The sequence below is a fragment of the Mobula hypostoma genome, chromosome 6, assembly GCF_963921235.1.
Source record: "Mobula hypostoma chromosome 6, sMobHyp1.1, whole genome shotgun sequence".
NCBI lineage: Eukaryota > Metazoa > Chordata > Chondrichthyes > Myliobatiformes > Myliobatidae > Mobula > Mobula hypostoma.
The window spans coordinates 89,287,271-89,310,488 of NC_086102.1; positions in this window are offsets into that span (position 1 = coordinate 89,287,271).

The following is a 23,218-nucleotide window of genomic DNA, read 5'->3' on the forward strand; positions in this document are numbered from 1 at the left end:
CAATGTGAAACTGGCTGCTGAAACCATTCAACAACTCACCAACTCACCCTATGTGAAACAGCCTGCTATTCCCGTTCACAACTCACCAACTGACCCAATGTGAAACGGCCCATTGACCCCATTCGCAAACCAAAATCTCACCCAATGTGAAACAGCCCTTAGTCCCCATTCAGAAACTCACAAACTCACCCAATGTGAAACACCCCGCTGACCCCGTTCATCAACTCACCAAATCACCCAGTGTGAAACAGCCCGCTGTCCCCGTTCACCACCTCACAACTTACCCAATGTGAAACAGCCCGCTGTCCCCGTTCATCAACTCACCAAATCACCCAGTGTGAAACAGCCCGCTATCCCCGTTCACCAGCTCACCCAATGTGAAACACCACGCTGTCCCCTTGCACCAACTCACCATCTCACCCAATATGAAACAACCCGTTGCCCCCATTCACCAACTCACCAAATGTGAAACAGCCCAACGTCCCGTTCACAAACTCACCAACTCATGCAATGTGAAATGGCCTGCTGACCATGTTCACCAACTCACAAATTCACCCAATGTGAAACAGCCACTGTCCCCATTCACAAACTCAAAAACTTAACCAATGTGAAACAGACCGCTCTCTCTGTTCACCAACTCACCAACTGTCCCAATGTGAAACAGCCCACTGTCCCCGTTCACCAACTCACCAACTCACCCAATGTGAAACAACCTGCTGACCCCGTTCACCACCTCACAACTTACCCAATGTGAAACAGACCACTGACCCCGTTCACCAGCTCACCAACTCACCCAATATGAAACAGCCTGTTGTCCCTGTTCACCAACTCACGGAATGTGAAACAGCCATATGTCCCGTTCACAAACTCACCAACTCATACAATGTGAAATGGCCTGCTGACCACGTTCACCAACTCACAAATTCACCCAATGTGAAACAGCCACTGTCCCCATTCACAAACCAAAAACTCACCCAATGTGAAGCAGCCCACTGACCCCATTCACTAAATCACCAACTCACTGAATGTGGAGCACACCACTGTCCCTGTTCTCCAATTCACCAACTCATCCAATGTGAAATTGTCTGCTGACACGTTCACCAACTCATCCAATGTGAAGCAGCCCGCTGACCCTGTTCACCAACTCACCCAATCTGAAATTGTCTGCTGACATGTTCACCAGCTCACCCAATTTGAAACAGCCCACTGTCCACATTCACCAACTCACCAACTCATCCAAGGTGAAACAGCTTGCTAAACCCATTCACCAGCTCACCCAATGTGAAAGAACCCACTGACCCCAATCGCAACTCACCAACTCACACAGTATGAAACAGCCCACTGTCCCTGTTCATAAACTCATACAATGTGAAACAGCCTGCTGAACCCGTTCACAAACTCACCAACTCACCCAATGTGAAACAGCCCACTGACCCCATTCACAAACTCACCAACTCACCCAATGTGAAACAGCCCACTGACCCCATTCACAAACTCACCAACTCACCCAATGTGAAACAGCCCACTCTCCCGTTCACAAACTCACCAACTAATCCAATGTGAAACAGCCCACTGACCCCATTCACCAACTCAGCAAATCACCCAATGTGAAACAGACCACTGACCCCGTTCACCAGCTCACCAACTCACCCAATATGAAACAGCCTGTTGTCCCTGTTCACCAACTCACGGAATGTGAAACAGCCATATGTCCCGTTCACAAACTCACCAACTCATACAATGTGAAATGGCCTGCTGACCACGTTCACCAACTCACAAATTCACCCAATGTGAAACAGCCACTGTCCCCATTCACAAACCAAAAACTCACCCAATGTGAAGCAGCCCACTGACCCCATTCACTAAATCACCAACTCACTGAATGTGGAGCACACCACTGTCCCTGTTCTCCAATTCACCAACTCATCCAATGTGAAATTGTCTGCTGACACGTTCACCAACTCATCCAATGTGAAGCAGCCCGCTGACCCTGTTCACCAACTCACCCAATCTGAAATTGTCTGCTGACATGTTCACCAGCTCACCCAATTTGAAACAGCCCACTGTCCACATTCACCAACTCACCAACTCACCCAATGTGAAACAGCCCGCTCTCCCGTTCACAAACTCACCAACTCATCCAAGGTGAAACAGCTTGCTAAACCCATTCACCAGCTCACCCAATGTGAAAGAACCCACTGACCCCAATCGCAACTCACCAACTCACACAGTATGAAACAGCCCACTGTCCCTGTTCATAAACTCATACAATGTGAAACAGCCTGCTGAACCCGTTCACAAACTCACCAACTCACCCAATGTGAAACAGCCCACTGACCCCATTCACAAACTCACCAACTCACCCAATGTGAAACAGCCCACTGACCCCATTCACAAACTCACCAACTCACCCAATGTGAAACAGCCCACTCTCCCGTTCACAAACTCACCAACTAATCCAATGTGAAACAGCCCACTGACCCCATTCACCAACTCAGCAAATCACCAAATGTGAAACAGCCCACTGACCCCATTCACAAACTCACCAACTCACCCAATGTGAAACAACCCACTGACCCCATTCACAAACTCACCAACTAATCCAATGTGAAAAAGCCTGCTGACCCCATTCACCAACTCAGCAAATCACCCAATGTAAAACAGCCACTTTCTCCATTCACCAACTCACAAGCTCACCCAATGTCAAACAGATGGTAGACCCCGTTCACCAACCCACTAACTCACCCAATGTGAAACAGACCACTTACCCCAATCACTAACTCACCAACTCACCCAATGTGAAACAGCCCACTGTCCCCTTTCACCAACTGACCAACTCACCCAATGTGAAACAGCCCACTGTCCCCGTTCTCTATAAGCTTCGCAGGTCTTTGAAATGCTCCCCCACACACAGCTTTTGCTGCTGCACAGCTAGAATTTCCTTTTATGTAATGTTAATTATATTTTTGAAATCTATGTTAATATAATTCTGAAAGACCCTGTAATTAATTATGTGTTAATGAATATAATCCATAAATGTTCTATGTATTAAATGTACCACAACCTTTACTTTGAAACGTTGAGCTGCAATATAACTACATTATCAGTGTTTAAAGTTACAGTATTGTTACAAATTGTAACAATAAACACAGAATGAAAGTCAGTAGCTCATTGTTAATATAATGTGGCCTGTTAAGCACCCTTAGTTTATAAGTTTACGAAACGTTAAGGATTTTCTTTGTTATACTTTATTTCATTATACTCTTCAATTAATAAAGAAAATGAAAAGTTTGTGATTTTTCAGTCTTCATTCTAAATATTCATAGTATGCATATTTCTAAAATACCTTTTAAAGTGTTTCCATGTAAAGTTTTCAGGCCGTGTAAAAATTTCCTGCTCAGAGCAATGTTTGGTGCGTACAGCTGTAAAAAACAAGAGGGAATATTGCCACCAACCTGCTTCCTACAATCACAATTTCTCTAGCTCTCTATCTCCAGATCTCGCACCCACCCTCCCAACTCTCCCCAAGATCCAGACACCAGCCCAGCATCAGGATTGCTGCTCTTTCATGATGTTGAATAAGGCGGCCAAATCCTCATATAAGGCTGATTTGCTGCTGTCCAATGTACTGTGTCTTGGGCCCATCGTCAAGGGAGATGTTGGTACATTGCACACAGCATGTTAACGTACCTGTATGGGGACCAAACAATTTCTGGCTGAACACTGTGGATCTCACAACTCATGGCAAGTTACCTACTCGCCCCTGTCAGTATTCCAAGGAATCTATTTTCACTGGGATGTTTGGTTCATTTCTTCATCAGGAACGTAAACACAAGGAATTCTGCAGATGCTGGAAATTCAAGCAACACACATCAAAGTCACTGGTGAACGCAGCAGGCCAAGCAGCATCTCTACTGTCAAGATGAAGCCACACTCAGGTTGGAGGAACAACACCTTATATTCCGTCTGGGTAGCTTCCAACCTGATAGCATGTACATTGACTTCTCTAACTTCCACTAATGCCCCACCTCCCCCTCGTACCCCATCCATTATTTATTTATATACACACATTCTTTCTCTCACTCTCCTTTTTCTCCCTCTGTCCCTCTGACTATACCCCTTGCCCATCCTCTGGGTTTTTCCCCCCTCCCCCTTTTCCTTCTGTCTGGGCTTCCTGTCCCATGATCCTCTCATATCCCTTTTGCCAATCACCTGTCCAGCTCTTGGCTCCATCCTCCCCCTCCTGTCTTCTCCTATCATTTTGGATCTCCTCCTCCCTCTCCCAATTTCAAATCTCTTACTAGCTCTTCCTTCAGTTAGTCCTGACGAAGGGTCTCGGCCCAAAACGTCGACTATACCTCTTCCAAGGGATGCTGCCTGGTCTGCTGCGTTCACCAGCGACTTTGATGTGTGTTACTTCATCAGGAAGTTGTGTTGCTGTTTTATAAAGCCCTGGTTAGGCTGCATGGCAGTCAGTTCTGCTCAGCCCATTATAAGAAGGATCTGGAGAGGGTGCAAAAGATGTTTACCAAGATGCAGCCTGTAATAGAGGAGACAATAGGTTTCAGTAGGTACATTTAATGTCAGGGAAATATATTCAATATACATCCTGAAATTCTTTTTCTTTGCAAACCTCCACAAAAATGGAGGAGTTCCCCAAAGAATGAATGACGGTTAAATGTTAGAACCCCAAAGCCCCCCCAACTCCCCCAGCCCATGTACGAACAGCAACAAGGCAATGACCCCCCCTCCCCCACCAGCAAATAAAGCATCGGTGCCCCCCACCAAGTATTCAAGTGTGCAGCAAAGCATCAGTAGAGACACAGACTTGCAGTACCCCATAGGCTACTGGTTCACCCGGTATTCAACATACCATAGGCTCTCTCGCTCTCTAATAAGGGGAAAAAGGGGTGTCTCCTTTTCACAGCAAGAGGGGAGACATAACAAAACAGCTCGCTGGTTATGATGTTAAAGGTCTGTTGCGTCTCTTTTCCTGAACTCTGTGCCTCTGGGCACACAGCCACCAGCAAGTCCACTTCTTCTGATCTTCCTTGTTCTCCTGTGACATATCAGTCGCCTGCAGCAGCCCCGGCCTTGAATCCACCCGCCTCCAGACCCACGAAAATCTGGCATCCTGAAGGCGCGCTAGTCTTCTAGGCCGCGTCCTTGGCATATCGAAAAGCGGCGGGTCGTGAGGCCCTGAAAGCGGGTCCCATTCCCGCAAAGAACTGAAGTCAGAGTGTAACTCCAGGCCAGGGTCTTCAAAGAACCTTGAAAAGGAAAAGAAGAGATATTAAAGATAGAAATAGATCTGTTTCCGAAGATGCAAGCAAAGGAATCTCCATCATCACTAAGCTCCACCCTCTTCATGAGATGAACTTGGGTTGTTTTCTCTGAAGTGGTGGAGGCTGAGCGGAGGGTATAAAATTTCATAAAATTATAAGGGACGAAGATGGAGTTGACAGTCAGAATCTTTTCCTGAGAGCTGAATTGTGATACCGAAGAGAATACATTTAAGTTGAGGGGAGGGGGAAAGGTCAAAGGCATGTTCAGGGCAAGTATTTTACACAGGTAATGCTGGGTACTAGGAATGTGCTGCCAGGAGTGGTAGAGTCTCTACGACTAGAGAGAGAAAAGAAGGATATAGACCACATGCCAGCAGAATATACTAGGTGTCATTGGGTCAATGAGTTCAGCACAGGTTGAGCTCAGAGCCTGTCCCTCTGCTGTTTTGTTCTGTATTCTCTGTTCTAAGAGCCTCAAACACTCATTCCTGGTGAAGCAGTGATTCCAGTCCAGTGAACTAGATCCAGTGCTCCACACTGCAGAAACTAAATGCTGAGTCTACAGTCCATGGGTAATTCCCGGCGTCCAGTCACTTATCTTTTTAGGTCTCCATCCTGGTCCCACTCTGCCTCTGGTCTGCTGCTCGCTGTCAATAGTGATCAAAGTAAACTCAAAGAGCAGTACCTTACCCTCCAACCAACAGGACATCCCCAGGTACCATTCCTGAGAACTGTTGGTAATTCGGAAATGAACAAAGGATCACAGAGACAGCTGTGGTTGGGCAGTGAACCGCCGTGGGAAGAGCAGCCAGCAGCCAGCCTTACTGACTCAGTGAGTGAGTGAGTTTGTTCAATGCTCCCCTCTGCTCAACTCAACCCACTCCCTGATTGCTGTGGCTCAAGGGGAGGTGAGGGGTGAGGAGACAAGGCATGTAGAAATGTCCCGGCCCCGCAGGTGATAAATCAATCCTGCTTGTCTCCCAAATGCTCATTTATGTGTTCAGGGACCATAAAACCATAAGGCATGAGAGCAGAATTAGTTCACTGATCATATCAAGTCAATTACGGCATGGCTGATCACAGATCCCACTCAACCCCACACACCTGCCTTCTCACCATAACCTTTGATGTTCTGACCAATCAGGAAACTCAATTTTCGCTTTAAATATACCCACAGGCTTGACTTCCACTGCAGTCTGTGGCAGAGCATTCCACAGATTTACCACACTCCGGCTAAAAAATGTCCTCCTTACCTCTGTTCTAAAGGATCACCCCTCAGTTTTGAGGCTGTGCCCTCTGGTTCTGGATGCCCCCACCATAGGAAACATCCTCTCCACATCCACCGTCTCTAGTCCTTTCAACATTCAACTTTCAGTGAGATTCCCCCGAAGCATTCTTCTAAATTCCAGTGAGTACAGGCCCAAAGCTGCCAAATGCTCCTCATATGTTAACCCTTTCATTCACAGAATCATCCTCATGAACCTCTCTGCACTCTCTCTAATGACAACACATCCTTTCTGAGATATGAGGCCCAAAGCTGTTGACAATATTCCAAGTGTGGCCTGACTATTGTCTTATAAAGCCTCAGCATTATCTCCTTGCTTTTATATTCTATTCATAGAACATACGTAGAACATAGAACAGTATAGCACAGTACAGGCCCTTCGGCCCACAATGTTGTGCCGACCCTCAAATCCTGTCTCCCATATAAGCCCCCACCTTAGATTCCTCCATATACCTGTCTAGTGGTCTCTTAAACTTCACTAATGTATCTGCCTCCACCACTGACTCAGGCAGTGCATTCCATGCACGAATCACTCTCTGAGTAAAAAACCTTCCTCTGATATCCCCTTTGAATTTCCCACCCCTTAACTTAAAGCAATGTCCTCTTGTATTGAGCAGTGGTGCCCTGGGGAAGAGGTGCTGGCTATCCACTCTATCTATTCCTCTTATTATCTTGTACACCTCTATCATGTCTCCTCTCATCCTCCTTCTCTCCAAAGAGTAAAGCCCTAGCTCCCTTAATCTCTGATCATAATGCATACTTTTTAAACCAGGCAGCATCCTGGTAAATCTCCTCTGTACCCTTTCCAATGCTTCCACATCCTTCCTATAGTGAGGAGACCAGAACTGGACAAGTATTCCAAGTGTGGCCTAACCAGAGTTTTACAGAGCTGCATCATTACATCGCGACTCTTATACTCTATCCCTCGACTTATACTACCCTATCCACCTGTGAGGCAACTTTCAGGGATCTGTGGACATGTACCCCGAGATCCCTCTGCTCCTCCACACTACCAAGTATCCTGCCATTTACTTTGTACTCTGCCTTGGAGTTTGTCCTTCCAAAGTGTACCACCTCACACTTCTCCGGGTTGAACTCCATCTGCCACTTTTCAGCCCACTTCTGCATCCTATCAATGTCTCTCTGCAATCTTCAACAATCCTCTACACTATCTACAACACCACCAACCTTTGTGTCGTCTGCAAACTTGCCAACCCACCCTTCTACCCCCACATCCAGGTCGTTAATAAAACTCACGAAAAGTAGAGGTCCTAGAACAGATCCTTGTGGGACACCACTAGTCATAATCCTCCAATCTGAATGTACTCCCTCCACCACCACTCTCTGCCTTTTGCAGCCAAGCCAATTCTGAATCCACTTGGCCAATCTTCCCTGGATTCCATGCCTCCTAACTTTCTGAATAAGCCTACTGTGTGGAACCTTGTAAAATGCCTTACTAAAATCCATATAGATCACATCCACTGCACTACCGTCATCTATATGCCTGGTCACCTCCTCAAAGAACTCTATCAGGCTTGTTAGACACGATCTGCCCTTCACAAAGCCATGTTGACTGTCCCTGATCAGACCATGATTCTCTAAATGCCTATAGATCCTATCTCTAAGAATCTTTTCCAACAGCTTTCCCACCACAGACGTAAGGCTCACTGGTCTATAATTACCCGGACTATCCCTACTACCTTTTTTGAACAAGGGAACAACATTCGTCTCCCTCCAATCCTCCGGTACCATTCCCGTGGACGAGGATATAAAGATCCTAGCCAGAGGCTCAGCAATCTCTTCTCTCGCCTCATGGAGCAGCCTGGGGAATATTCCGTCAGGCCCCGGGGACTTATCTGTCCTAATGTATTTTAACAACTCCAACACCTCCTCTCCCTTAATATCAACATGCTCCAGAACATCACCCTCACTCATATTGTCCTCACCATCAACAATTTCCCTCTCATTGGAGAATACCGAAGAGAAGTATTCATTGAGGACCTCGCTCACTTCCACAGCCTCCAGGCAAATCTTCCCACCTTTATCTCTAATCAGTCCTACCTTCACTCCTGTCATCCTTTTTTTCTTCACATAATTGAAGAATGCCTTGGGGTTTTCCTTTACCCTACTCGCCAAGGCCTTCTCATGCCCCCTTCTTGCTCTTCTCAGCCCCTTCTTCAGCTTCTTTCTTGCTTCCCTACAGACCCATCTGATCCTTGCTTCCTAAACCTCATGTATGCTGCCTTCTTCCACCTGACTAGATTTTCCACCTCACTTGTCACCCATGGTTCCTTCACCCTACCATTCTTTATCTTCCTCAGCGGACAAATTTATCCCTAGCATCCTGCAAGAGATCTCTAAACATTTACCACATGTCCATAGTACATTTCCCTTCAAAAATATCATCCCAATTTACACCCGCAAGTTCTAGCCTTATAGCCTCATAATTTGCCCTTCCCCCAATTAAAAATTTTCCTGTCTTCTCTGATTCTATCCTTTTCCATGATAATGCTAAAGGCCAGGGAGCGGTGGTCACTGTCCCCCAGATGCTCACCCGCTGAGAGATCTGTGACCTGACCCGGTACATTACCTAGTACTAGATCTAGTATGGCATTCCCCCTAGTCGGCCTGTCCACATACTGTGACAGGAATCCGTCCTGGACACACTTAACAAACCCTGCCCCATCTAAACCCTTGGAACTAATCAGGTGCCAATCAATATTAGGGAAGTTAAAGTCACCCATGATAACAACCCTGTTATTTTTGCACCTTTCCAAAATCTGCCTCCCAATCTGCTCCTCTGTATCTCTGCTGCTACCAGGGGGCCTATAGAATACCCCTTGAAATAAAGGCCAACATTGCATTTGCCTTCTTTGCTACAGGCTCAACCTGTGAATTAACCTTCTGGGAGTCTTCCTTGAGGACTTCCAAGTCCCTCTGCACCTCTGATGTTTGAATTTTCTCCCCATTTAGATAAGAGTCTGCACTATTGTTCCTTTTACCAAAATGCATTATCATACATTTCCCAGCACTATATTCCATCTGCCACTTTTTGCCCATTCTTCCAATTTGTCTATGTCCTGCTGCAATCACATTGCTTCCTCAGCACTACCTACCCCTCCACCTACCTTTGCATCATCCACAAACTCTGCCACAAAACCATCAATTCCAGTATCTAAATCATTGACAAACAACGTGAAAGGTAGCCGTACCAATACTGACCCCTGAGGAACACCACTAGTCACTGGCAACCAACTGGCGGAAAAGGCTCCTTTTATTCCCACTTGCTGCCTCCTGCCTGTCACCCATTCCTCTATCCTTGCCAGTATCTTCCCTGTAGCGCCATGGGATTTCATCTCATTAAGCAACCTTATGTGTGGCACCTTATCTGGTGCCTTCTGAAAATCCAAGTAAATGAGGTTCTTCTTAGTCCACCCTACTTGTTACTTCTTCAAAGAATTCTAACAGATCTGCCAGGCAAGATTTCCCTTTACAGAAACCATGCTGACTTTGACTTACTTTATCATTGGTCTCCAAGTACTCTGAAACCTCATTCTTAATTATGGACTACGACAATTTCCCAACCACTGAGGTTAGGCTAACTGGCCTATAATTTCCTTTCATTTGCCTTCCTCCCTTCTTAAAGAGTGGAGTGACATTTGCAATTTTCTATTCCTCCGGAACCATGTCAGAATCAAGTGATTCTTGAAAGATCATTACTAATGCATCTGCTTTCTCTTCAGCAACCTCTTTCTGAACTCTGGGATGTAGTCTATCTGTCCCAGGTGACTAATCCATCTTAAGACCTTTAAGTTTGCCTTGCACTTTTTCCTTTGAAATGGCAATGGACTCACTCCGGCTTCCTGACACTCACAGACCTTTGGCACACTGCTAGTGTCTTCCACAGTGAAGACTGATGCAAGGACTTATTAAGTTCATCTGCCATTTCATGGTCCCCCATTACTACCTCAGCAGCATCATTTTCCATTGGTCCAATATCAAATCTCACCTCCCTTTTACTCTTTATATAATTTTTAGTATGCTGCTTTATATTATTGGCTAGTTTGCCCTTACATTTCATCTTTTCCCTTCTAGTAGCTTTTTTGTTGCCTTTTATTTGGATTTTTAAAACTTCCCAATCACCCAACGTCTCACTCACTTTTGCTATCTTACATGCTCTTTCCTTGGCTTTTATTGGCCTCTGTAACTCCATTTATTCCATTGCGATACTGATACATCTGACTTCTGCTTCTCACTCTCAAATTGCAGTATGAATTCAATCATATTATGATCACTGCTTTCTCAGGGTTCCTTTACATTAAGCTCCCTAATAAGATCTGGGTTATTACACAACACCAAATCTAAGATGACCTTTCTCTGAGTAGACTCAAGCACAAGCTGCTCTACAAAGCCATCTCATAAGCGTTCAACAAATTCTTTCTCTTGCAATCCGACACCACCCTGATTTTCCCAACCCTCTTGCATATTGAAGTCCCCCATTACAATTGTGTCATTACATGCCTTTTCCAGCTCCCTTTACAATCAACCCCACATCTTGTCTACTATTTTGAGGCCTATATATGATTTCCATAGTAGATTTTTTACCTTGGTCGTTTCATAACGTCACCCACAAATATTCAACATTCTCTGACTCTATGTCACCTCTTTCTAAAGATGTAATTCCATCTCTTGCCAACAGAGCCACGCCACTGCCTAAGCCTTCCTGTCTGTCCTTTTGATACAAAGTATGCCCTCTGATATTAAGATCCCAACTATGGCCTTTTTTTAGCCACAACTCAGTTATGTCCACAACATCATACTGACTAATCCCTAATTGTGCCACAAGTTTGTTCTCCTTATTCCAAATACTATGCACATTTAAATACAGCACCTTCAGTCCTGCATTCTTTGCCCTTCTGAATTTTGCCTCTGTGGTACAATTTAACTCTTTGCTCTGTCTGCATTTGTGCCCAATCATTGGCTTGTCCTTCCTTACATATATGTTACATCCATCATCTACTTGTAAACCTGTTGGCTCATCCTCAGCTCTATCATACTGGTTCCCATTCCCCTGCCACCTTAGTTTAAACCACTCCCAACAGCTCCTGCAAAGCTGCTCACAAGAATATTGGTCCCTCTTGGATTGAAGTGCAACCCATCCCTTTTGTATAGGTTGCACCTGCCCCAGAAAAGATTCCAATTATTCAGAAATCTGAATCCCTGCCCCCTACTCCAATTCTTCAGCTACACTTTCATCTGCCACCTCATTCTATTCCTATCCTCACTGTTGTGTGGCACAGGCAGTAACCCCAAGGTCCTACTTCACATCTTCCTTCCTAACTGCCTGTATTCTGTTTTCAGGACCTCCTCCCTTTTCCTACCTATATCGTTGGTGCTAATATGTACTATGACTTCTGACCGCTCACCCTCCCTTTTCAGGATATTGTGGACGCGTTCAGAAACATTGTGGACCCTGGTACCTGGAAGGCAAACTACCATCCATGTTTCTTTTTCATGTCCATAGAATCGTCTATCTGTCTCCCTAACTATAGAGTTCCCAATTACTGCTGCCACTCTCTTCCTTTCCCTACCCTTCTGAGCCACAGGGCCAAACTCAGTGCCAGAGGTGTGGTCGCTATTGCTTTACCCATGTAGATTGTCTCCCCAAACAGTACTCAAAATGGAGTACTTATTGGTTGGGGGGGGATGGCCAAGGGGTGCTCTTCACTATCTGACGTTCTCCCTTCCCTCTCCTGACAGTCACTGCCTCTTATCTTCCTCTTGCTACCTCCCTGTATCTCCTGTCTCTCAGCTCTTCACACTCCCTAACAAGCCAAAGGTTATTGAGCTGCAGCTCCAGTTCCCTCACATGGTCTCTAAGGAGCTCCATCTCGATGCACCTGGTACAGATGTGACCATCAGGGAGGCTGGAAGTCTCCTGGAAATCCTATATCTGACACCCAGAACAGAACACTGGCCCTGCATACATACCCCCATTCTCTCAAAAGGTAAATAAGAAATAAACTTAACTACTTACTTTGCTTCCACCTGTTCTCGCAGAAGCCTTACAACTCTGACTCAGACCACTCCAACAATGACCACTCCAACAATAACCACTCCCACGATGACCGCTCCACAAGGCAGTACCGCTCTTTTATGGAGACTGGATTTTTCGAGCTGTATTCCAGATCTGCAAGGAAATGCTTCTACTGCGTCTGTGCCACAGTCTATTCAAAGACCTGTCGAAGACCCGTGCAGTCTTTCAGACTCAACATTCTGTCCATTAATAATCATCTGAAATCCCTTGGAACTTCCAGAATTTTCAGACAATTCTGAAAATTTCAGACAATAATTCTACTGCTCACATTTACAGGGTTATCTCTAATTTATCAACAACTACCACTGCCTCTCTCTCTTCTACTTTGCATCATCAGCTTTTTGCTGTCTCTCCATCCACCTTGTCATATTCATTCCCTTGTTCCCTCCTTTGGTCCACTTTCTCTGCATATTCAAGCCTATTTACTTCTGCGTTTTTCTATTTCTAATGAAAGAACCTTCACCTGAAACATTAGCTCTTGTACATCTCTCTTCATGAGGCTATCTGACCTACAGATATTTCTGTTTTATTTCAGCACCATTTGTAGGGGTGAACACTGAGCATTGGGTGGATGTTTGAAAATTAGGTGCAAAACAGTAGTAACAACCAGGGCATCATAGACAAATTAGCTTCACTCTGATAGTGGGGCTGCGATGTAAGCTCACAACAATGATGGTGGTCAGGAAATCTGATTTGTGTGTGACACCCACACATGAGAGAAGTCAGCAACTTTGGCAAATCCCTGAGCTCACTCCTATTGACCCTTTCTAGCCAAGCTTGTCCAGCTTCTGAGATTGGAAAAAATTGGGTTGTTTTCTGTGAAGCATTGGAGGCTGAGGGGAGACTGAGAGAAGTTCATAAAATTATGAGATGCGTGGATGAGGTAGACAGCCAGAATTTTATTCCCCAAGAGTGAGAGAGAGACATTTAAGGTGAGAGATGGAAAGCTTAAAAGAGAGGTGAGGAGAAAGTTTCTTTTACACAGACAGTGATAGGTGTCTGGAATGGGCAGCCAGCCGTAATGGTGGGAGTAGATACAATTATAGTGTTTAAAAGATTGTTCGATAGACATGTCAATTTGCAGAGGATGGAGGGATATGAATTATGTTCAGACAGAAGAAATATAGTTTAATTTGACACTGTGCTCAGCATAGACACTGGGAGCTGAAGAACCTGCTCCTTTCCTGTGCCATCCTCTGCTGTATGTTTTATATTCTGTGACTAGAGGACGATAAGTGGCAAAGGACATGTTCAGCACAGCTTTGTGGGCCGAAGGGCCTGTATTGTGCTGTAGGTTTTCTATGTTTCTATGCCTATGCTTCTACCTCAGGCTAGCTCTTGGGTGTCGCTTGATGCCTGTGTTATGTGTGTTAGGTGGCAAGATTATTTGAATTATTGTTAAGTGGGTGACCACAGGCAAATGCTACTCTCGGAAGCTTCAGAGATCTGTGAGGAGGTCCTTGGAATGAGCGGTACTTTGGATGAAGTCTATGGATTCCAGGGGCCAAGACATTGACTCTGGGCCCCTTCATATCACTAACGGTGAGTGGAGTTCACACCTACCCAGCCCCTTACCAGAGACTTTGACTCTCTCAATTTGTTCTGGTCCCTACCTACAGGAAATATATCAATAGGATTGAAAGAGTACAGAGAAAGATTACAAGCATGCTGCCAGGACCTGAGGACCTGAGGGGAAGGTTGAACAGGTGAAAGTTTTCTTCAATGGAGTGTAGGAGAATGAGGGGAGATTTGAAAGAGGTTTACAAAATTATGAGGGGTTTAGATCAGGTAAATGAACGCAGGCTTGTTCCAGTGAGGGTGGGTGAGACTAGAATTAGAGGTCATAGGTTAAGAATGAAAGGTGAAATATTTAAGAGGAACAGAGAGTGGTGTGAGTATGAAATGAATTGCCAGCGGGAGCAGTAGATTGGAACATTTAAGAGAAGTTTAGATAAGTACATGGAATTGAGGGGTATGGAGTACTATGGTCCAGGTGCAGGTTAATGGGACTAGACAGAATAATAGTACGGCATGGAATGGATGGGCTGAAGGGCCGGTCCTGCTGTTATGAAGCCATAACTCTATAATCTCCCTCAGACCGGCTGTCATTCCACTTTCTTTCCCATTGCTGTTTACTTACTCAGCCTGCTCAAAGCCTGGGACTCGTGATCCTTCCTGAACGCTGCTCTCCCAAACTCCACTCCATCCCTCCCTGTCGCCATCCCCACCCAAACCCCTCCCTCCCGTTTACTGTTCTGCACGGAAACTGCGACCTTCTCTCTCCCCCCACACCACACCTTCTTGATTTGACTAATTCTCAATCTGGTGACATACAGCAAGATGAAAATTACAATGTTATATTCGAACAATGATCTATATGAATCTAATGAAGTCTATATAATGAGTTCCATATGGATATACTGACGTCAATATGGATATAGTGAGGTCCATATGGATATAATGAGTTCCATATGGATATAATGAGTTCCATATGGATACACTGAGGTCCATATGGATATAATGAGTTCCATATGGATATACTGAGGCCCATGAGGTGACAAAATTCTAGAAAGATGAAATGCAGTATTTAATAATGGAAGTCGTGAAGCTTTTACATCATGTGGGATTCTCCAAACATCAAATCTACCAGTGATCTTAAGTCATGTTGACACCTGATGAGAGTAAGGAAACAGAACAATGCCCAAGTGTCCTGAGCCCGATGATTGGTTGCTCACTATGAGTCTGCAGAGGTCACGAAGCTGGGTGGCAGTGTTAGCTGTGAGGAGGATGCTAAGAGGATGCAGGGTGACTTGGATGGATTGGGTGAGTGGGCAAATTCATGGCAGATGCAATTTAATGTGGATAAATGTGAAGTTATCCACTTTGGTGGCAAAAATAGGAAAACGGATTATTATCTGAATGGTGGCCGATTAGGAAAAGGGGAGGTGCAACGAGACCTGGGTGTCATTATACACCAGTCATTGAAAGTGGGCATGCAGGTACACCAGGCGGTGAAAAAGGCGAATGGTATGCTGGCATTTATAGCGAGAGGATTCGAGTACAGGAGCAGGGACATACTACTGCAGTTGTACAAGGCCTTGGTGAGACCACATCTGGAGTATTGTGTGCAGTTTTGGTCCCCTAATCTGAGGAAAGTCATCCTTGCCATAGAGGGAGTACAAAGAAGGTTCACCAGATTGATTCCTGGGATGGCAGGACTTTCATATGAAGAAAGACTGGATGAACTGGGCTTGTACTCATTGGAATTTAGAAGATTGAGGGGGGATCTGATTGAAACGTATAAGATCCTAAAGGGATTGGACAGGCTAGATGCAGGAAGATTGTTCCCGATGTTGGGGAAGTCCAGAACGAGGGGCCACAGTTTGAGGATAGAGGGGAAGCCTTTTAGGACCGAGATTAGGAAAAACTTCTTCACACAGAGAGTGGTGAATCTGTGGAATTCTCTGCCACAGGAAATAGTTGAGGCCAGTTCATTGGCTATATTTAAGAGGGAGTTAGATGTGGCCCTTGTGGCTACGGGCGTCAGGGGGTATGGAGGGAAGGCTGGGGCGGGGTTCTGAGTTGGAGGATCAACCATGATCATAATAAATGGTGGTGCAGGCTCGAAGGGCCGAATGGCCTACTCCTGCACCTATTTTCTATGTTTCTATGTTTCTATGATGTCCAATGAAATGCCTGCAAAACTGACCCACAGCAGAAACTGAAAGGAGACTTGAACAGTCAGTTTGTGAGATTGTCCAGTGCCATTCGTGAAGCTCTTGTCTATGGTATTAATTAGACACCATCTTCAGGGCATGTTATTGCAGGTCAGAATATTACTTGAACTTGTATGGACCATTAGTGAAATACTGTATTTCATTAGCCTTGCTGACAGCTTCATGCATGAATTCCTTGCTTTGCTTTAGCTAAATGTATGCTTTAATAAATGATCCAGTATCTCAGTTCAGACAGAAGATTTAATGAAAATTTCACCCGCAGAAACAACACCAGAATGGCAGCCAACACACATTCACTGTGGAACAACAGTAGAGGTCCATTTCTTCTACTCTTTACATGGTATCTGGGATCTGCCTCTGTCGCAATCAATGGAGCAGAAACCTAACCACAGAATGTAGCGCGAGTCAAATTGCATTTTTGCTCATTTTCACACCGGTATCCTCCAAGGATATACTGGAATAAGGAACCTGTGCCTTAGTTATTCCCAGAATGCTTCCTGTAGGCCATCACAGACTGGAATGAAGTTTGCACATAGACTGCAATGTGCCTATGCAACATGTCACTTACTCAGTTATTGGCCAGCTGGTAATCCTGAATACATGGCACCTTGTCCACCAATCTTTCAAGCTTCAACTGGAAATTCTGTGAAATTTTAAGAATTTTTGGTATATGAAGTCCTCATATTTCTTTATAACAGAGTCCATCAAGTCTATGCTACGACTCAGTGCATATCAGTCAGACCCATTCCCTACCTTTCTCACTGCTACCTCTTCTCACATAGGCCCATCAAATCACCCCAGTGCCCTCAATTCTCCTGTCACTCATCGACACATTTGGAGCAATTCATAGCAACCAGTTAATTCACAAACCAGCATGTTTTTTGAGATGTAAGCGAAAACTGGAGCACTCTAGAGAAACCCACATAGTCACCGTGAGAGTGTGTAGTTATCACACAGACAGCGGTGCAGATCAGTATTGACTGCAAGAACTATGAAGTCACTGAGCCATGGTTATTGATATAGGAGGTAAAGTGCAGTAAAGGAATGGTTTGAATGAAACAATACAAAAGTAGAGGAATTTACAGAACTCAATGAGGACAGGAGAGCTTGTAAAGCCTTGATTCCAAAATTATCTGTGTGGAGGGTGCAAGGAGATTCATTAGGATGCCGTCTGGCATGTAGGGTTTCAATTATGAGACAAGATAGGCTAGGCTTGCTTTCCTTGGAGTGGAGGAGACTGTGGTGCATGGAATAATGATGGCCATTGAAAGGGCAGACAAGTTAGTGGGGAAACCTTTTCCCTCTACAAGATGTAATAGATGTTTGAGAGCACGGGTTTATGGTAAGGGGTAAAAAAGTTTTGAGGGGACCCAAAGAAGAAATTGCTCTCACTCAGAAGGTAGAAGAAAAATGGAATGCATTGCTTGAGAAGCTGGCAGAGGTCGATACTCTGACCCTTCCCAAAATATCAGGGCAAGCATTTGCATTGCTGAGGAGAGAAAACCACAGACCAAGTGCTGGTAAAGGGGATTAGTGTCACCACAAGAGATCCTGTAGATACTGGAAATCCAGATAAACTCACAAAAATTCTGCTAGAACCCAGTAGATCAGGCAGCATCTATGGAGAGGGATAAACAGTGACTTTCAGGACAAGATCCTTTAGTCCAGTCTCGAAATGTTTGAGAGAAGTTTGGATAAGGATGCAGATGGTAGGGGTATAGAAGGCTGTGGACCTGGTGCTGGTTGATGGCAGTAGACAGCTAAAGTGGGTTGGCACCGATTAGATGGGCCGAGAAGCCTGTTTCCATGGTGTATTTTTCTATGACTCTATGGCTCTAATAGCAGGAGGTGGGCGAGGTGGGGTATGATGGGCAGATAAAGCCAGGTTAGGGAGGGAGGGGCTGGTGGTGAAGTGGATACAATGAAACACTGTATGGTCTGGAGTCTTGTAAGGAAGTGATATGAAACCAGATGGGGAAGGGGTGATGGACAGATTGGAACTGTGAAGAAAGGATAGGAAATCTAGTTGGTTTGGTCTGTAGGTGACAGGCAAATGGAACGAGGGTGGGGAGGGTAGAGGAATTGGGTATTGAGGGGAATAGTTTGGAAAGAAAGGGGTTGAGAGAATCTGGTTGATTCAGCAGGAGAGAGACGGAGAGGGTGTTACCTGAAACTGGAGAATTTAATATTCATTCTATTGGGTTGTGGACAACCCAGGCATGATATGAGGTGCTATTCTTCTGGTAGGAATTCGGCCTCATCCTGGCAGAGAAGGAGCCCAAGATGAGAATCGGGTTTAATATTCCTGGCACATGTTGTAAAATTTGTTAATGTTGTTGCAGCAGTTAAGGGGGGTAGCGAATGAGAATGGGAATTGAAGCAGCATGCAACTGGAAAACTGGAAGCTTAAGATGGTCATACAGGGTAGAGCGCAGGTTATCTACAAAGCCGACACCGTCTATACTTTCTCCTTAAAATCCAAATTCAGAATTATATCAAAACATACAGTGAATTGTGTTAGTTAATAAACGGCACACCCAAGGATGTGCTCGAGACACCTCACAAGTATGGCCAAACATTCTGGCACCAACATAACGTGCACACAATGTCCAGTGGAATGACAGAATCAGAGGCAGGTTTATTATCACAGACCAGGGAGTGAAATCTGTTGTTCTGTAGTGGCAGTACAGTGCAATACATAAAATATATGATAAGTTATAGTAAGAAATATATATACGTTAAAAATTAAATAGGTAGTGCAAACAGAGAGCAAAAATAGTGGGGAACAGAATGACAACACAACATAGAACACAAGCAGCCACAACAGAAAAAACAAGCCCCTTTTCCACTCATCTAGCCCTTTATACACACAGACAGGCATCAAATCCCAGAACCATCTGCCGCTGGACCTCAAGCCCTAAACCCCAGACTCTCAGATTTGCAGATATCAGGCCTCGAACCTTCAATCTTCAGAGTTGACCTGCAGACGGCCTTTGGGCTTCTACTTTTGGACTCACCGACTTCAGTCTTCAACCTTTATGGTTTTCTACCTCAGGACTAGCTGAGCTCCGAACTTTGACTGACAGCTTTGCTCTCTGGACTTCACCAATCCCTGAGGAACAATGCCAGGACTCGCTGGTCACTGGTTTGACTTTCAGACTTCAACCCCAGGACTCACAGGTTTGACCTTTGGTTCTCAACCAACTTTACCTCCAGGATTGGTAACTTTCAGTCGCAGAGCGCCTCAGGCTTCCATCCTGAAATCCCCCCATCCTGTGATACTGTGGGACTGCCGTTACCACACAAACACAAGGAAACAGCTCAGAATTCCTGGGGACCTAGCAACCCCAGCAAGACTAAAATTATCCTCCATGATTCATAGTATGTGCAACAAAGTAAATTAGAGTCATAGAGTAAAACCACATGCAAACAGGCCCTGCGGCCTAACTCATCCATACTAAACATGGTGCCCACCAAGCAAGTCCAATTTGCCTTTGATTGGCATATATTCCACTCAACCCATCCTATCCAAATATTTATAAATTTGCCTTCTAAATGTACCCATTCAAATGTCTTTTGAATTTGATTTCTTTTGAAATTTGTTTTACTTGTACTTCCAGCAATATGCTCTGATTTGCGGTTTTGTTCTGGTTAATGTCAGTAAAGTCATTTCCCACACTGTTTCCTATTCCACCTTTGCTAATGGGTAACACATAACCATATGCACATCTCATTCATTAGCCTAATTTGCATTCACATTAAGGCCCACCTGGAACAGTTGGAACACTCTGCAACTCAGAGCTACCCACATACAGAGAGAAAGAGAGAAAAAATAGAATATTTGAAAGAATTGGATTTAACAACCAATGATTCAGACACTTAAAGAACTACCTCTTCCATGAGCAAATTATGGACTGTGATCATGGAAAGGTTTCAAGATGAGGCCAGCTGCTTTAGACCTGAGGCGGTAACTTAGGGTGAAGTAACATAGGTTGAACCAGGGTGTATGTGAGGGGAGAGCAGTGCTCCTCACATGGAGCTGAGCGCAGAACAAGCTGGAGCTTTTAATGATTGCCCATGTTGCTCCGGTACTTTAGGATGGCAGTACTGAGTTACCGACAGCTGGCAACCAGACAGCATGCTAGATTTAAGTATAGCTTTGTGTCCAGTCCAATTTCCTAAATAAAGTGGGCTGGAAATAAAAGCCAAAGAGAGGGCATATAGCAGAGCAAAAATTAGTGGGAAGTTAGAGGACTGGGAAGCTTTAAAAGACCAACAGAAGGCAGCTAAGAAAGCCATAGGGAGGGAAAAGATGAAATATGAAGGTAGGCTAGCCAACAAGAAAATAGTGTTTTTTTTTCAAATCGATAAAGGGTAAAAGAGAAGCGAGCGTGGATACAGATTGTTTGAAAATGATGCTGGGGAGGAGTAATGGAGGACAAGGAAATGGCAGACAAACTGAATAAGTGAAAAAGCATCTAGTGATTTCCCAGCATACATGACGAATAAACACTCCTCGGGCTTTCAGCCAGGCACAGGTATCGATTATAACCCACACTTCAATGACAAACTCTGCTATCTTCATCAGGGACGATGCCTGGTCATGTCTAGCTCACTGGTATTTATACTCTGGGAAGTGGAAACGTCTGAAGTTTCAAAAGTCACCTGGACCAGATGGACTACAGGGCCCTTAAAGAGGTGGCTAAGGATATTGTGGAGGCATTGGTAATGATCATTCAAGAATCACTAGATTCCAGCATGGTTCCAGAGAACGGGTTGCACCTGAACTCAAGGGGGGACGAATATTCTCGTGGGCAGCTGCTGGGGAGGGTTTAAACACATTTGGTAGGGGAATGGGAACCAGAGTGAAGGGACTCAGGATAGAATAGATGGTAAAAAAGCACAGGTAGCATGCATTCAGACTGTCAGGAAGGGCAGGCAGATGATAGGACAAAATTGCAGCCAGCAGTGTGAGTATCAGTGCATTAGGGATGCAGAATCAAAAGGGTAGCAAATACAGTACTCAAAGTGTTATATCTCCATGCACAGAGTATAAGAAATAAGGTGGATGATCTTGTTGCACGATTACAGATTGTCGGGAATGATGTGGCCATCATTAAATCTTGGCTGAAGGATGGTTGTAGTTGGGAGTTGAGTGAACAAGGTTACACGTTGTATCAGAGGGATAGGAAGGTAGGCACTGTCAGTGTGGCTCTGCTGGTAAACAATGGCATCATATCAGTAGAAAGATGTGATACAGGATCGAAAGATGTTGAATCCTCGTGGGTTGAGTTAAGAAACTGCAAGGGTAAAAGGACCCTGATGGCAATTATGTACAGGCCTCCGAATAGTAGCTGGGATGTGGACCACAGATTACAACGGAGAATAGAAAAGGCCTGCCAAAAGGGCAATGTTATGATCATCATGAGAGATTTCAACATTCAGCTCAATAGGGAAGATTAGGTTGGTAATGGATCTCGAGAGAGTTGAATGCTTTCAAGATGGCTTTTTAGAGCAGTTTGTTGTCGAGCTTTCTATGGGATCAGCTTTACTGGATTGGGTATTATGTAATGAACCGAGGTGATTAAGAAGCTTAAGTTAAAAGAACACTTAGGGACCAGTGATCACAATATAATTGAATTCAACTTGAAATTTGATAGGGAGAAAGTAAAGTCTGACATAGCAGTATTTCAGGGGAGTAAAGGAAATTACAGTGGTATGAGAGAGGAGTTGGCCAAAGTAAATTGGAAGGAACTGCTGGCAGGGATAACAGCAGAGCAGTAATGGCATGAGTTTCTGGGAAAAATGAGGAAGATGCAGGATAGATGTATTCCAAAAACAAAGAAATACTCAAATGCAAAATAGTACAACTGTGACAGACAAGGGAAGCCAAAGCTAACGTAAAAGGAAAAGAGAAGGCATACAGCAAAGCAAAAAATAGCGGGAAGACAGAGGGTTCCGAATCCTAAAAGAATCATTAGGAGAGAAAAGATGAAATATGAAAGCAAGCTAGCAAACAATATCACAGTGGATAGTAAAAGCTTTTTCAAGTATGTAAAAAATAAAAGAGAGGTGAGAATGGATATAGGAACACTAGAAAATGAAGCTGGAGAAATAATAACAGGGACAAGGAGATGGTAGATAAGCTAACTGAGTGTTTTGTATCAGTCTTCACTGTGGAAAATACTAGCAGTGTAGCAGATTTTGAAGGGTGTGAGGGAAGAGAAGTGAGTGCAGTCACTATTACAAGGGAGAAAGTGCTCAGAAATCTGAAAGACTTAAGGGTACATAAGTCACCCGTGCCAGATGAACTGCACCCTACTATTCCTCAACTAAAATTTATTAATTTCTCAGGGTGTTTCTGGTAAAGACAGCATATATGGCTCAGTTGGTGCCAGTCCCAGTTGGCACCTGGGAAATCACAGTGAAAACATGTTTCAGGTCATTAAAGACAGTCGGGGTAGATGCCCCACTCCAACCCAGGATGACCAGGATGTCAATGTGTCATTCAGGATGGGTCTACTTCAAGATTCAAGATTCACAATTTAAGGTTGTTTAATGTCATTTCCAGTACACAAGTGTAAAGGAGAATGAAATAATTGTTACACCACATCCAACGCAGCACAAAAAGATCACAATAAGATAGAGAACACAATATGACAGCAGTGGTGTTGGGGTTGTGGTAGGGTAGGTTAGTGGGTGGAGGTATTGATCAGAATGTCTGTACTGAAATGAATAGAAGTGGAACCGTTTCTGCCTTGAGCAATCTCATCCAAAAGACCACCTACCAGCTGGGTTGTGAACTCTGATCAAT